The following is a 16,168-nucleotide window of genomic DNA, read 5'->3' as shown; positions in this document are numbered from 1 at the left end:
CCAGTGAGTTTATAGGGGCAAAGTGTCGGACTGATGCCGCCGAGAGACACTGGGTGTTGTCTGCAATTGGCGGAGACTCTGCCCGGAAAATGCACTCGCTCTCCCTCGGGTCAGTGCAACACGACCAGTGATGGGAGAAGTACTCCGATGTTCTACTTAAGTAAATATATATATATAAAATACTGTTAAAAGGCCTGTATTCAAAATGTGACTAGGGTAAAAAGTACAAAATTATTGCCATCAAAATGTACTTGACGTACCAAAGCAAAAGTCATATTTGTCAAAAACTGTTATCCCCCCCCCCCCCCCCCCCCCAAAGTAACGATAGTTTTTGCCTGCAATTACCTCAAAATTTTACTTGAGTATACAATACTGGAATAAAAGGTATTTGCTGGGAACAACGTGACGGATGGGTTTTCACCAACTGCAGGTTCCAGTTGGGTGGAGATCAGAGAAGTAAGACTCACTATGTAACTTTTTTAATGAATAAAATGAAATGTTGTCCAATCTGTACGTTAATACAAGATATATAAATGGGTGGTTGTATTTTGTCTCCCTGCTCTTCTATAGAGACATTAAAGCTGCGTTCAGAGTCGGACCTGAATATTTATATTCAGATCTGTTCGTCCTGTTTGTAGGCCTACAGAACCAGATCACATCGCGGCCGTTCGCGCAATTCTCGTCTTTGCATTGACTTTGTATGTAATCGCGCCGCTATAACAATCCAAGTCTGAACGCACATTTAGAGGTCATGTCTCACGTAGATCAGACACCAAGTTTGACCTGATGGTCGAGCTCTATTAGCTCTATGGAAGCATCGATACCCAGGATTTTATTTTCCTTCGTGTTCGGCTTGAAAATGAAAAGCCTGGGGAAACCCATTGCAGATCTGGCATAGGAAGCCCACTTCCTTGTATTTCGCTAACCAATAACCAATAACTGGGCATAACCAGTAAGTGTGCAGAGCAGGTCATCGCTCCAAATTTGGTGACGTTCAGTGTTCTGTCTGTCTGTCTGTCTGTCTGTCTGTCTGTCTGTCTGTCTGTCCGTCCAGTAGCCTATTTTAAACAATGTCGTCGCTGTCTGGTTTAAACCTTGTATGTCCAAATGGGACTTGTACTTTTCAGGAAACGGAGCTAATATAAAGACCCTGTCTGTCTGTTTATCAATGGATGCAATGCACTTATTACGTATAGTCACAGGCTCCTGTTAATACTTTGCATTGGTTATGTATAAAACCCACCCGCTTTCACTTAAAAAACGAATTACCGGTAAGCTCGATGATACTTTTCTCTTTTGCTTAACACTGTCGAATGGCGAAATTGGGCATTAAAGAAAATCACACCCGTGTGAACTGAGTGGTGCAACTCCCCTCTCCCCCTGCCTCTCTCTCTCTCTGTAATTACTAGCAGGCAACAGTGCAACACTATCTCTCTCTCTGTTTCTGGCACAACAGCGCCACTTTTGACTCTAAACATAGTCACATAGGTTAGGACATTGCTGTTCCTTGGAGTGGTTGCACCACTCAAAAACATGAAAAAGTTGAAATATGGAGATATGATGTTTGTTCCCGACAGCGACGATAATGTGCTAACTGTATTGTCATGGAAGTTGCTGTGCTCTTTCCTAATACCCCGGAGAACCATAACTAGCCTTGTGTAGCCAGCCTTCATCTGCCTTTGCAATGCATATCACCCCATGAGGCCGAGTAAGTCTGGCTCCTCTCAATTGTGGGAGGACTCCACGGCCGAAATGGTGACGAGCCAACCAGCTTTGTCTTGAACCAGGCTATAACCAACCAGGGCCCAGTATGCAAATATGGGGCGGGACATTGCAGAAAAGAAATGAACACTGAGAGGGACGAGACATTGCTGTGTGTGAGCCTTAACGCTATATCATGGCCAACCTCAGGCCATGATGTCAACTTCACAAACAGGATAATTATGTCATAGTTAAGTGTTTTCCAACGTGGGGCTTGAGGCTGTGTCTGTTCGGAGGTAATCGGACATTTAAAAACACGTTGTTGCACAGAATCATAACCTGCTTTCATCCACTTTTCAACCTGGCATCCATACTTTGGGCAGTCTCATTATATTATCGTTAAATAATAGTGAAACGTTTCATCGTGTGAAAAAACTGACAAAAACGAAATAATAACTATATAAGAACTAAGCTATGATGACTAAAACTAAGACTAAATATATTGACAATTTCGTCAACAAATAAAAAATAGACTAAAATGTTACCAAGTGTATAATCTGCCATTACGACGCCATCAAGGCTCGCCAAGATGCATTTTTGTCGACAAAATCAACTGTACTTTTAATCGACTCAAATCTTGTGGTAGATCAAATATAAAACGATTACTTAAATAATGACTACAACAACATTTTATTCAAGAGACTATGACTAAAACAAAACATTTGCTGTAAAAATCAGCACTGGTTGTGGGTTTACAGTATCATCACGCGCTGTATCGTTGTGGGTTTATCATCACGCGCCGTATCAATGCATGTCAGACTTCAATGTGCTGCTGGTAACATTTTAATGCTACACACTCAAAATACAGAAACGTGTTACGTTTATGTCGTCGTTGATGTCGTGACCTTAATATGTTCATATTTCATAACTGGCATGGTTAACACTGGCTACTAAACTAATTTTCCTATAAGAACAACGTTGTGTTAATGTTTAGTGGAAAAAAAGATAATTACATTTTTGTGTTCTTTAAAACAAACGATGTCGTTTTTTGAACACGCCATAGAATGTGTGTGAAGGCGGGGGTTTCGTTTAGTTTGTTTCAGTCAGGTCTACGTTTAGTCGTATCTGGCTTTAATGTATACAGTCTAGTCTAGAATACTTTAGTTCGTCACTAGTCTGTTTTATTTAGTTTAGTATATTTAGCTCAGTCTATAGCTCAGGTCTAGTTTAGTTTTAGTCTAGGTTAATCTAGTTTATGCAAGTATAATGTAATCTGCTTTAGTTTAGTCTGGTCTAGTCTAGTCTAGTCTAGTCTAGTCTAGTCTAGTTTAGTCTAGTTTAGTTTAGTCTAGGGTAGATTCGGTTCTTTCCACGTGGTTCAGGAACGCTCGGGCTTCCTTGAGGTTCTTAGTCTGTAACTGACTGTAATCTCAGTTTAGTTAATTGAGATAGAATGGGGCGTTCTGGGGGCGGAACGGAACCGTACACAGCTATAGAGCTCCAAAGTGCTGACATCACTCGCTCATCCCCTGGGGTTCACACACAGACGTTTTTCTCTGTGGACGGAGAATAACATTAGGTCATCTTAAAATCGTATTGTACACGAATAAACAAACTGTCTCTGCGATATTGTAGGGGAGAGGTGTCGCTGTATCGTTTAGCGAAAATGTAATGTAACTAATTCGGCAGCAGTAACGTTCGCCTTTTCTCGCAGTCAGTTGACTCTCCATATCGATTTGAATGAAACCGCCGTGATGATTTTCTTATTTTTCAAACACAGTTCTTATATGAGGCGATCTAAGATCCCCCTATATGGGGATTACAATGCAAATAAATAAATATACAAACCCGTCAGACTTCGGTGCTCTATAGGTGGCTTCATGCACCGAGTACCACAGACGAAGTCCAAATTTCATTTTGACCCCTCCACGAAAAGGCCTCGTTGTCCTGACCCCTTATCTATCATTTATACATTATGGATAAATAAATAGTGTGGACTTTTTTTCGTCTGTGGCATTCTTTTCGTCCGTCCCGTGGGGAGTTCTGTTTTTACTTTTACGTTTAGTTTTTTTCCCTGAAGGCGAGGCAAAGGACTAACACCAAATCGTTGTGGAGCCAATTCCGTCCCCCAGGGTAGCCTAGCCTCGGTCCCAGGCTTACTTATCTGCAGTGTAGCCCGACTCTAAGAACAACATATTATAATAATTATGCAGCTCTGGATGAAGAGCCCAACCTGTGTCTTCCTCTAATGTTCAAATGTACTGATGTCTTATTATTAATAATTATCCTGACAATGATGATTATGATGATGATGTGCTTATAGGGTTTGGCAGATGTCTTATCTGTTTATTATTTCATTTATTTATCAAAAATGTTTTAATTTGTTTCAAAAATGAAAACAGAATATATGTTTAATTTGTTTAAAAATTAAAAAATATATATTTCATTTTAGTTTCCTGTTTTTTATTGTTCGTAAAAATGTAATACTGTACGATGTTGTATTCCACATGCTGTATAGTATACAATACTATACTATAATACTATATACTATACTATACCATACTATACTACTATATGCACAGAGAGTTTGTACTGTATAAGCTAAGCACAAACGTTGAAGACAAAAGTGTGTAAACACAAACAAAACACAAACATTGTGTAAACTCAAACACTGAAGACAAAAGTGAGGAGGACGCAAATTGTGATTGGCCAGAATGAGATGATGTATGATGATGATGTGTGATGATAAGAGCGCCCCTCACTTCACACGGGTGTGATTCTTTTTTGATTCATTGAAAATGTAGCACCCTGATGTAATTGGAAACAACAAGTCTATTTGCTTTTTCTGGTTAGTACAATAATCAATCAATCAAACTGGGGGTCCTTGGAATTAAAATGGTTGAGAATCACTGCTAATTAATTGAAAATGGAGTAGTTTCTGTACCTTCAATCTGCATTTTCAAACAATCAATAAATCAATCAATCACTCAAACTGGGGGTCCTTAGTTGGAATTAAAATGGTTGTGAGAATCACTGCTACAGAGTACAGGCAGCGATAGAGCCATAACTCTCTCTTCTGGACAGTAACAATAACTGTATGACACTAGGGGGTGTCACCGTCACGTGTCGCATCCGGCCTGAAGCGTTGCTTAATCACATCCCAGCAGTATTGTGTTAGTGAGTGACGTCCAGTAGCCACGCCCATAGCCACGCCCCTCGCCTCGCGCTCCCTATGCTGTCCCTGTGCCTGTTGCTGTATTGTTCCGGAAGCGGAAGGAATGTTGACGTTTTTCTTTTTTTTGTTCCATAACTTCCAAGACAAGTCCATCAAAGTTCCAGTAAAGTCCTTTAACAGGGTCTCTGCTACTCTGCTGCTGCACGCAACACGCCATGGTAACTAACAGCTATGTTTATTACACCGACACTGCACGAGAGCTCTTATTATTATGTGATATTTGGAATGATGGTATTCTATATTTTTTGTTATGTTTGGAGCTGGTTCGCGTTTGCATGTCTCTCTCTCTCTCTCTCTCTCTCTCTCTCTCTCTCTCTCTCTCTCTGCTGTGTTGCTGCAGTAGTGGTGTGTGTGTGTGTGTGTGTGTGTGTGTGTGTGTGTGTGTGTGTGTGTTTGTTTGACAAGTGACACTTGCTTTATCAAGCTAAACGTTAAAGTTAATTAAAGTCGTGTGTGTGTGTGTGTGTGTGTGTGTGTGTGTGTGTGTGTGTGTCTGTCTGTGTGAGATTGCTGAATGACTGACAAGAGGTCTGGTCTGTTAAATCTGTCAGGAATTTCAGGAAACTGTGTTGTTCATTCAGATAATATAGACAGTAGAGACACACTGACACATTGTTACAAAACATTGTATAATATCGTGTGTGTGTGTGTGTGTGTGTGTGTGTGTGTGTGTGTGTGGGTGCACTGACAGATTTAGAAAGACAATGACAAAGTACTAACTAGACTAACTAAACCTTTTCATGTCAAGGACCCCTAAAATGACCCCCATTAGCGTGTGGGCCCCCATTTAAAAAGATATACCAGGGACCCCATAAGAGAAGATTTTCACGGCTCTAGCAGTGATTCTCAACCCGTTTAATTTGAAGGACCCCCAGTTTGACATGAATTAGTCTACGGACCCCCCATTTAATGGCATTTCTATCTATGCGACCCCCAATTTATAATTATTGTCAAATCAATGTTAATTTAACTCTGAGAGTGTACAAATGGAACCTTGTAGGATTTCCATTTGTACACTCGTAGCTGGGGACCCCCTGGAACTCCCTCAAGGACCCCCTAAAACTCCCCGGACCCCACTTTGGGAACCACTGGTTTAGATGGCCATCCATGTTGTTTTTAGACTAGACGGATGCTATTATAGGTTTTTTATGCTTGTTGTTAGTGTAGCTCTTAATTGTTTTCTCTGCACTCTGTTCTAAGTGACCAGCTCTCGGCTGTCACTTGTTGGGTGAAAGCTTTGTGATGTTTGCTCGGATCGGCTCTGGATGATAAGAGAGTGAGAGACAGCGTCTGCTAAATGCTTGAATGCTTAAATTGTAAAGTGTAAAGAGAGAGAGACTGAGAGAGATTATGGCGTGAGAGTGAGAATGGTGTTTATGAGGGTTTACACTGTAACCACACCTAGACTCTCAGTGTGTGTGTGTGTGTGTGTGTGTGTGTGTGTGTGTGTGTGTGTGTGTCTGCATATTCCACATTATGTACTGTAGATAATGGATATCCATAGGCCTATAAAATAAAGCAGCAATCTCTCTCTTTCTCTCTCTCTCTCTCTCTCTCTCTCTCTCTCTCTCGCAAGGCATGAAACAACATTAAAATAATAGCAGTAATGCAATACAGTGAGGACATGAATAACAAAGATTTTAGAAGGAGTTTGTTCCACACCATCGGCCCGTAGAAGCAGAAAGCTACTTTTACTAATAATACTGCCTCTTCAAAGTTGGTGTTGTGACTAATTATATATATACACAGACGTACTTAAAAAAAATAATCTAAAACTTCAAAAATGTCGTTTGGTGGTTTCCTTCCGACAGCAATGATATGTGGCCAAATTTGATTGAGGGACTGCCATTGTTTTTTTTTTAATTATAGTTATGAAAGCAGGGAATCATAGCTTCAAATTGACATTGGTTGTTCAGTTTGGCCCACCAGTTTTGGAGATATGGCTTATAGAGTAATGTCTTGCAGAAAACAGCGAGTTGAGAAAACAGGTTTGAAAGGTTCACTTCTGTGGTCTCTAACATTACACCTAGCTACATGTTTAAGCATTTGTGACCGAATTTGACTGAGAGACTGCCATTGGGTTTTTTAAATTATAGTTATTTCATGTCATATGAAAGCAGGGAATCATAGCTTCAAATTGACATTGGTTGTTCAGTTTGACCCACCAGTTTTGGAGATATGGCTTATAGAGTAATGTCTTTCAGAAAACAGCGAGTTGAGAAAACAGGTTTGAAAGCTTCACTTCTGTGGTCTCTAACATTACACCTAGCTACATGTTTAAGCATTTATATATGTCAATTTCAGTTTCGCGCCAGTTCCAGTTCAGTCTCTATCCTTCTTTATACTCTATGGTGTTACATAACGTAAGTCCATTGCTTCCTGGACAAACTATTGACACAATGGTTATGCACAGTGTCAGCCAGACTATACAATAGTGTGCATATGGATAATATGTTATACAGTACATATATACACGTCTATCAGTGCATGTGAGTCGATTACAATATCAACAATGGAGCATCATGACTGCTAATCCTTAGCAGATGTTGTCATGGTTTTGTATTGTGTGTGCGTGTCCAAGAGGGTGTCAGGAGTAAAAAGGCTAATCTTAAAAACACATCCGTCATCACAACTAGGCCTGTCACAATTATTACATAATCACACTTGTTTTGTCGTTTCCATGTTGAAAAATGTCCATACATTTTCAAAAATAGTAGGGATGCACCCAATGGGAAATTCTTGTCCGAAACCGAATACCAAATAGGAAACAGTTGGCCGAAGCCATTACCGAATATGCATTTTTGCCACTATAGACTGACACCACGGCGCGTATTCAGAGCTTCAAGCTGTGACTCCGCCCACCCCCGGGGGAAGTTGTGATTTGCTCTCGTTCACTGCAATGCAATTTGCGGCATTTCCAAAACAATATTGCGCAGAGTAGCGATTATCAAACGTATTTGCAATGCCATACGTTGAAAGATCTGTTGCCCGTGGACAAGGCACGCTACCTCCGCAAGTTAGATATTATCGGCATAGATGTTTGTCTGTATGTGATTAAGGATTTGGACCAGTTGCATTGGCAGCCATAGAAAATTCTTACCCCGGGCTAAAACCGGATGTGACATTTGTGGGCGTTCCTGTCTAGCGTGGTGTCAGTCTATTCGGCCAAATGGTTTTGGTGGCCGAATATTTGGTGCGGAAATAGCAGATATACAAGCTTACAACACGTCACTTCGTGGCGAGTTGTAAGCGAGGCTAAATCTAACCATCTTCTTCTTAGTCTGGCATGGCCAGACTGATATCACTGCGTAGATATCAGTCCGGAACTTCGGTGTGGAAGATTAATTTCCAAGGGCCGGTTACAAACAGATTCATTTCCAAGGGGCGGTTACAAACGTCACAACAACAACTACAATTCGAAACTGGCCCCCGTAAAATCTGAATCCCCCACCCACCCCTTTCCCCCCTCAGGCCCCTGTATATGTTTCTCTTCCCTTTTTACCTCCTCTATGATGATTTCCTGTTTTGACGATATAGTTGTGTATATTCGTACGTCTCTTAATGTTTTGATGAATTGAAAATGGTGGGCCCTATTGTAAACAAGTGTAATGCTTTATGGTGTCGTCCACTCACAGTTAACAGTTTTTGTAGTGAGTTGTACTTAGTTGAAATGTACTGTAATTCTGCAAACTGTTAATGAATCAATCAAACCCACAACTCTGGGGTGAGTGAGGAGTGCCAGACCAATATCTGCCAGGGCATTTTTTTCCTGTGGCAGATTCGGCTGGTTTCCATCTTCTGATCAGTGTTTGGATCTATTATGTATTGCACTTTATTGAGGTGTGTGTGTGTGTGTGTGTGTGTGTGTTGGGGTCAGATTTTGGGAACGTGGGACAGGAAATGTATTTGGTTTGAAGAGAGTGGTTGAATCATAAACAGACTAATAAATACTACCATATTAATGGCACTGTACTCCACTGCAGTAACTGTGTTGTAGGCTTGTAGCACAACACGATATTATCAACGCGCTAATCTCCCCTTGTATGCACACTCTCTAGAGGCCAAGGAAAAACCTTTGCCTGGAATTTTTCACATACGGTATGCTCTTTATAGCGCCACCAGGAGGCCGACATGTCTAAAAAACATTTTCTAATATTACTCCTTCAGATTTTATCCAAATTTCACGCAAATCGGTACACATGCTCTCCATAATCATGTGATTTGTTTGTTTTCTCATACTTATCCATCCAGATTGGCTACGATTGGCTTCAGGAGTAGCCTGTTTTGTACCTGTTTTGTACAAATCGCCACAACTCCTCAATGCAGCGTCCGATTGCGGTGAAACTGACCCTTTAGAACAGTGGTTCCCAAACAAACATGTTTATATTACTCCTAAACATTTTGCCAAGCATCATACACTCTCCTATCCTCCTGGTGGAGACCTGAGACTTTTTCTAGTTTATTAATCATTTGAATCCCTAGCATTGCATATTTACATCGATTACGTCGATTTCAGCTCTCCTGCGGATTTGCTACAAAGTGTGTTGATACAAATAATGAGTTGATGATGGATTAGCAATCTCAATTTTTGTGCAGCACTAGTTGGCTTATGTTTTTGCTACAAGAGAGAGACTTTATGAGAGGTTTAAGTCAAGCACTTTGATTTCGTCTGTTTAAAGCCACAGTAGTTGGCTCCGTACAGGACTGAGGTGCCACATTTTGAGTGTAGTAATGTTCAGCAACTACAGACTAAAGGAAAAAAGAGAATCGCGGGAGAATCGTGATCTCAATTCCTGTGGAGGAAAATCGAGATTCACATTTGAACAAGAATCGCACAGCACTAGTTGTAGATCAGCTATTTGTGGCCAAGTGGTTTGGTAGAGAGTGAAAGAAAAAAAAGACTATCAAGTTTGTTCTTTACAGGTCAGTTTTACCAAAAGCAGTGGTTCCTTTTCATGTCAAGGACCCCCAAAATGACACTAATTAGCCCGCGACCCCTATTTAAAATGATATGCCAAGGACTCCCATAGGAGAAGATGTTTACGGCTCTAGCAGTGATTTTTCAACCATTTTCATTTCAAGGGCCTCCGGTCTGACCTGAATTAGGCTACGGATCCCCTATTTAATGGCATTTCTATCTCTGAGACGCCAATTTATATTGTAAAATCAATGTTAATGTAACTCTGAGAGTGAACAAATGGAACCCACAAATGGACCCCACTTGTTCTAAAGGGTGACATGGAGATTGCTGAGCTCGGTCAGGTGAATTGATCCCAGTGTGTGACAGAGGATCATTTATGATGAATTAAATCTCTGCGATATGATTATTGTGAGTTTTTATTTTATTTTATCACTATAATAAACTAACGATAATTAGGTGATTATGTAAGAATTATGTAAGAATATTGTGACAGGCCTAAAATCTGCGACGGTGGTGGCAACACACACAGTCAGTGGTCAACTACATCCTGTATGGTCACCATGGCAACACTGCGTATGTACGCAGCCCCGCCATGTACCAACACACAGTAAGACTATCAGCACACACACACACACACACACACACACGCACACACACACACACACACACACACACACACACACACACACACACACACCATGTACCAACACACAGTAAGACAATCAGCACTATCATAATGGTTAATCATTGCCGATGTTGCTATAGCGACAAGCGACATGCAGGAATACAAGGCTGACCGGAACACTACATCTATCTTATCTGTAAATGCACCTTGTCTCTGTACGGCTGTCATCCACGTAATTCGAGAACCGTTCGCCCCACCGACTTCAGTCGGTCGGACCCACAGTTGTTCAGAACCGCCACAAAAGGCCTCTCTCTGCCTGGGCTCTGGACAGGGCCCCTGACCAGGGTCCCTGTATGGAGCTGGCCTGTTCTGATATCACAACACTCCAATATCTGGGCATGCCTCTGACACAGAACTCCATATATAGGAATACAGGGACACGGAGAGAAACATACAGAAATCTCTGTATAAGGGCATAAAAGGGACACAGACAAATACATGCACTGTGTGTGTGTGTGTGTGTGTGTGTGTGTGTGTGTGTGTGTGTGTGTGTGTGTGTGTGTGTGTGTGTGTGTGTGTGTGTGTGTGTGTGTGTGTGTGTGTGTGTGTGTGTGTGTGTGTGTGTGTGTGTGTGTGTGTGTGTGTACGTATGTCTGTAATCCACGTAACTTGAGAACCGTTCGCCCACCGACTTCAAATTTGACACACACGTTCCACCCCACCACAGGAGGTGCAGTGCCCGGTGTCGAGTCGGTCGGACCCACAATTGTCCAGAACTGCCCCAAAAAATACTCTTCCCGGGATGTGGACAGGGCCCTTGCCTCACACTGGCCTGCAGGGCTGCACACTGGCCTGTACACTGGCCTGCTCACTGGCCTGTACACTGGCCTGTTCACTGGCCTGTACACTGGCCTGCTCACTGGCCTGCACACTGGCCTGCACACTGGCCTGCTCACTGGCCTGCACACTGGCCTGCACACTGGCCTGTACACTGGCCTGCTCACTGGCCTCCACACTGGCCTGCACACTGGCCTGCACACTGGCCTGCACACTGGCCTGCTCACTGGCCTGCACACTGGCCTGCACACTGGCCTGCATACTGGCCTGCACACTGGCCTGCACACTGGCCTGTACACTGGCCTGCTCACTGGCCTGCTCACTGGCCTGCATACTGGCCTGCACACTGGCCTGCTCACTGGCCTGCACACTGGCCTGTACACTGGCCTGCTCACTGGCCTGTACACTGGCCTGCTCACTGGCCTGCAGGGTGTGGCATCCTTCCTGGCCCCACGCCACACCTCCTTTTCATGTCACTGCAATGAAATTATTATAAACACAATATTGTTTGATATTATTATTTTTTATCGTTGTTTGTGTGTTGCACGGTTGTCTTAGTTTTTAATGTTTAATGGGCCGTAGGCTAGGCAGTCTGTCACGGAGTTCCAGTAACTGTTTATAACTATCAATGTCTTAAATCAGCCTTAGTTTGATTACATGTTCTGGTTTGGCCTGCTCTTACTTGTTCCAAACGTACTTGTTCCTCTTTTTTTAGTTTTCATTTCTTAAACAGACTGACCGTATCAAGTCAAACTTTGTCTGCATGCTTTATTGTACTAAATTATATTATATACTTTATTATTATGTCGATTTAATGAGCAGGTTATGGGGGTCGCTGGCATTTAGAATTCCTGGGCAGCTTTGTGTTCGCAGTGTGTGCCCCTCCCATACTGTACTGTACTGTACTGTACTGTACTTGCGTAATGGACATAGTGTTCTGCTGCATTAACAATCAACATCCTTAACCCATTTACACCTGAGAACAGATTCTACAAATGTATTCTAAAACCTGACAGTTTTCTGAAAAACCCATGTTTCTATGTCGGTCGTTCTCAAACATTTTCATGTCAAGGACCCCCAAAAATATATGTAATTTGCTGCCGACCCCCATCTGAAAATATGTTGTTCCAGGTACCCAGAAACAAAGATTTTAGTTAAAAACATTAATTAATTATTATTATTATTGGGTATTAGTGGGTGTATTCTTGGCTGCTTTCAGGCTAGACTGATAGACTGATAAAAAAACATTGTTTACTGGAGCCAGTCAACTGCTCCCATATAAAATACAGTAGCAGTGTGTGTGTGTGTGACTGTGAGTGTGTGTGTGTGTGTGTGTGTGTGTGTGTGTGTGTGTGTGTGTGTGTGTGTGTGTGTGTGTGTGTGTGTGTGTGTGTGTGTGTGTGTGACTGTGCGTGCGTGCGCGTGTTCCTTCATGGTCTGGTTGTACGGTAAAGGTTAGAGTTGATTCTGTCTGAGGTGGTTTGGCACATAAACAAACACAGTGAGAAGTGAACTAACATTGACCTTCTTTCTACAATAAGACGTTGCTTTGTCTGAATTCTGAAATGGAACAGAAAACAAGCTTTCCCACTAAATGCCCTCGTATTCAGTTTGTAGTTAGGGCTGTCACCTTTACTGATTTAAGTTATTCAGTTTGTAGTTATAGGGTTGTCACCTTTACTGATTTAAGTTATTCAGTTTGTAGTTATAGGGCTGTCACCTTTACTGATTTAAGTTATTCAGTTTGTAGTTAGGGTTGTCACCTTTACTGATTTAAGTTATTCAGTTTGTAGTTAGGGCTGTCACCTTTACTTATTTAAGTTATTCAGTTTGTAGTTATAGGGCTGTCACCTTTACTGATTTAAGTTATTCAGTTTGTAGTTATAGGGCTGTCACCTTTACTGATTTAAGTTATTCAGTTTGTAGTTATAGGGCTGTCACCTTTACTTATTTAAGTTATTCAGTTTGTAGTTATAGGGCTGTCACCTTTACTGATTTAAGTTATTCAGTTTGTAGTTAGGGCTGTCACCTTTACTGATTTAAGTTATTCAGTTTGTAGTTATAGGGCTGTCACCTTTACTTATTTAAGTTATTCAGTTTGTAGTTAGGGTTGTCACCTTTACTGATTTAAGTTATTCAGTTTGTAGTTATAGGGCTGTCACCTTTACTTATTTAAGTTATTCAGTTTGTAGTTAGGGCTGTCACCTTTACTGATTTAAGTTATTCAGTTTGTAGTTATAGGGCTGTCACCTTTACTTATTTAAGTTATTCAGTTTGTAGTTAGGGTTGTCACCTTTACTGATTTAAGTTATTCAGTTTGTAGTTATAGGGCTGTCACCTTTACTTATTTAAGTTATTCAGTTTGTAGTTAGGGTTGTCACCTTTACTGATTTAAGTTATTCAGTTTGTAGTTAGGGCTGTCACCTTTACTTATTTAAGTTATTCAGTTTGTAGTTAGGGCTGTCACCTTTACTGATTTAAGTTATTCAGTTTGTAGTTAGGGCTGTCACCTTTACTGATTTAAGTTATTCAGTTTGTAGTTATAGGGCTGTCACCTTTACTTATTTAAGTTATTCAGTTTGTAGTTAGGGTTGTCACCTTTACTGATTTAAGTTATTCAGTTTGTAGTTAGGGCTGTCACCTTTACTGATTTAAGTTATTCAGTTTGTAGTTGGGGCTGTCACCATTACTGATTTAACTTGACCATTATTGTCACACAAATAATTTGCGATTTGACGTTTGTTTTGCATTTAACATTGGTTAAACGTTAATATTTGTATTTCTGTTTGCCTTTTAGGCTTCGTAATCACAAATTGCACAGGGCAGATAAATAATTTGAATACAGTTTGCGATTAGGCGGTTATGTAATAATTATGGCAGGCCTAACCAATGCCACTTTTACACTGTCCGGATGCCATAGAGCAGTGGACCCCCACATTTGACACTAATCAGCCCGCGGACCCCCATAAGAGAAGATTTTTACGGCTCTAGCAGTGATTCTCAACCCGTTTAATTTCAAGGACCCCCAGTTTGACGTGAATTAGTCTACGGACCCCCATTTAATGGCATTTCTATCTCTGAGACCCCAATTTATATAGTCAAATCAATGTATTTTTTTCTCTGAGAGTGTACAAATGGAACCATATGGACCCGTTAGGGTCTATTTGGTTCCATTTGTACACTCTCTGAGTTACAGACCCATAACGGTCCATTTGGTTCCAAACTATCATTTAGCTGGGGACCCCCACTGCCATAGAGCACTGAGTATTGGTGGATACAAATAACTCTCCAATATTGGAGATAATGTAGTCGACCACGGAAGTACTGGCGTCACATTGATAAGGAGGGTCAGTGACTCAGTTATTAACATCTCATGCACAATTCCGAGCCCAACCGCAGTCCAGAAAAACACTAACTCGATCCACCAAAGAAACCAGACCCAAGATTCAGGCCTTTATGCAGTGAAAACGATTTGCCATTTGATATGACTGTTGCAACCACTACGACTGACTGCAGGCCGCAAGCAAAGTAGGACAACTTGGAAGCTTCAGAATGTAAATGTATATTTAACATTATTAGGCCATTAGTATTAGGTGGTACGTGCCGTGGTAGACAACGAACCCCACACCTCATCTCTCTTTCTCTGCTTCCTTCTCTCTGTCCAGAACACACACACACACACACACACACACACACACACACACACACACACACACACAGGGTGGCATAAAGAGGGTGGGCCTGCAATACTTTAAATAGGACCGCTTGGGCAGTACAGTAGCCACATTGCCATTTCGGTTCTCATTGTTCCGTTTTAGTAAACAAACACTGACGACCAAAAATAAAGCACAGAAAAGGTCAGACAAATCAGACGATCAGACAAAGTTCATGCATGTGTCTTAGTTTGTACTCTATACCGTGTCATGACACTAAGGTCACATTCTCACCTAATACTTCGGTAGACTCGAATGCGTATGGGCGGGGATTTTGGGATTCTTGCATTATTTAATTGGCTACGGTTTGCCTTCACACTGTCATGATCCGCAGCAATTGGAAACGCAGCAGGGGGGACCTTTATCAATGTGTTCCATTCATAAACTAGCCTACACAGTGAAATGATAAATCTATGGTGATACAATTATACTCATAACCTATAGGCACGCACTGTTCTTTTGGGCATGGAGGCACAGCGCTGAGCGCACTGATATAACAGACAGCAGCGCAAAATGTTTACAAGTTTATCGAGATGAAAGTTCCTACTCCCCACTAGTCCCCACACAGTGACAGCACTCCATGTTTACGGCACGCACAGACAGACAGAATATTCTGTAGGCTATAATACTATTACACTGCACTGCAGTGTTTGTGTTTTCTTAAGCAATTGATTAATGTACTCGTCCTCATTTCGATCAGGGCTTCAGTCTCCACTCTCCTCATTCGACCACGTCTATCCACGGTAACGGGACATCTTTGCGCTGCGTAAAATATGCCTTCTCCGTCTCCAACTGTGTTCAGCTCCTCACCCGCCACATTGTTCGCTTCATTTCCTTTATTTGCTGCGGATTGCATTCACACCTGCACCGAATCGTAGTCAAGCGCGATTGGAAGCGAAGCGAAACCCCCTCAGATCTGTGCACAATCAATGTATTTATTTAGCAAGCTTTCGGTCTACTGACCACCTTCAGGCAATTCTGGTTCATAAATTGGGATGGCAATTATCCATTAAGTAATTCATTGATAATTGATAAGTTTTGATGTACGATCAATTAACCGGTTATTAGATAAGCACATTTCTATTTTTAATTTCCCTCAATGTCTAACAGAAAAATCCACTTTGCTGAATTGAATA

General features: G+C 41.5%; 2 protein-coding genes across 3 annotated transcripts in view; both read left to right on the top strand.

Moving 5' to 3' along the window:
- The window catches only part of znf385b (zinc finger protein 385B), an 85,868-nt gene extending 81,721 nt beyond the window's left edge, over window positions 1-4,147 (top strand). For both annotated transcript variants that reach the window (XM_080785776.1, XM_080785775.1), the window contains one exon: window positions 1-4,147. This exon is cut by the window's left edge and continues 3,134 nt beyond it. The gene's annotated coding sequence lies outside the window, so the exon portion shown is untranslated.
- Window positions 4,148-4,971: 824 nt separating this feature from the next.
- itprid2 (ITPR interacting domain containing 2) overlaps window positions 4,972-16,168 on the top strand; it is a 52,007-nt gene continuing 40,810 nt past the window's right edge. The window contains exon 1 of the mRNA XM_080785920.1: window positions 4,972-5,094. The gene's annotated coding sequence lies outside the window, so the exon portion shown is untranslated. The remainder of the gene's footprint in view (window positions 5,095-16,168) is intronic.

The sequence above is a fragment of the Protomyctophum bolini genome (genome assembly GCF_963924005.1).
Source record: "Protomyctophum bolini genome assembly, chromosome: 16".
Classification (NCBI taxonomy): Eukaryota; Metazoa; Chordata; class Actinopteri; order Myctophiformes; family Myctophidae; genus Protomyctophum; species Protomyctophum bolini.
Note: the sequence above shows the minus strand (reverse complement) of the source record. Positions and strands in the feature narration are given on the sequence as shown.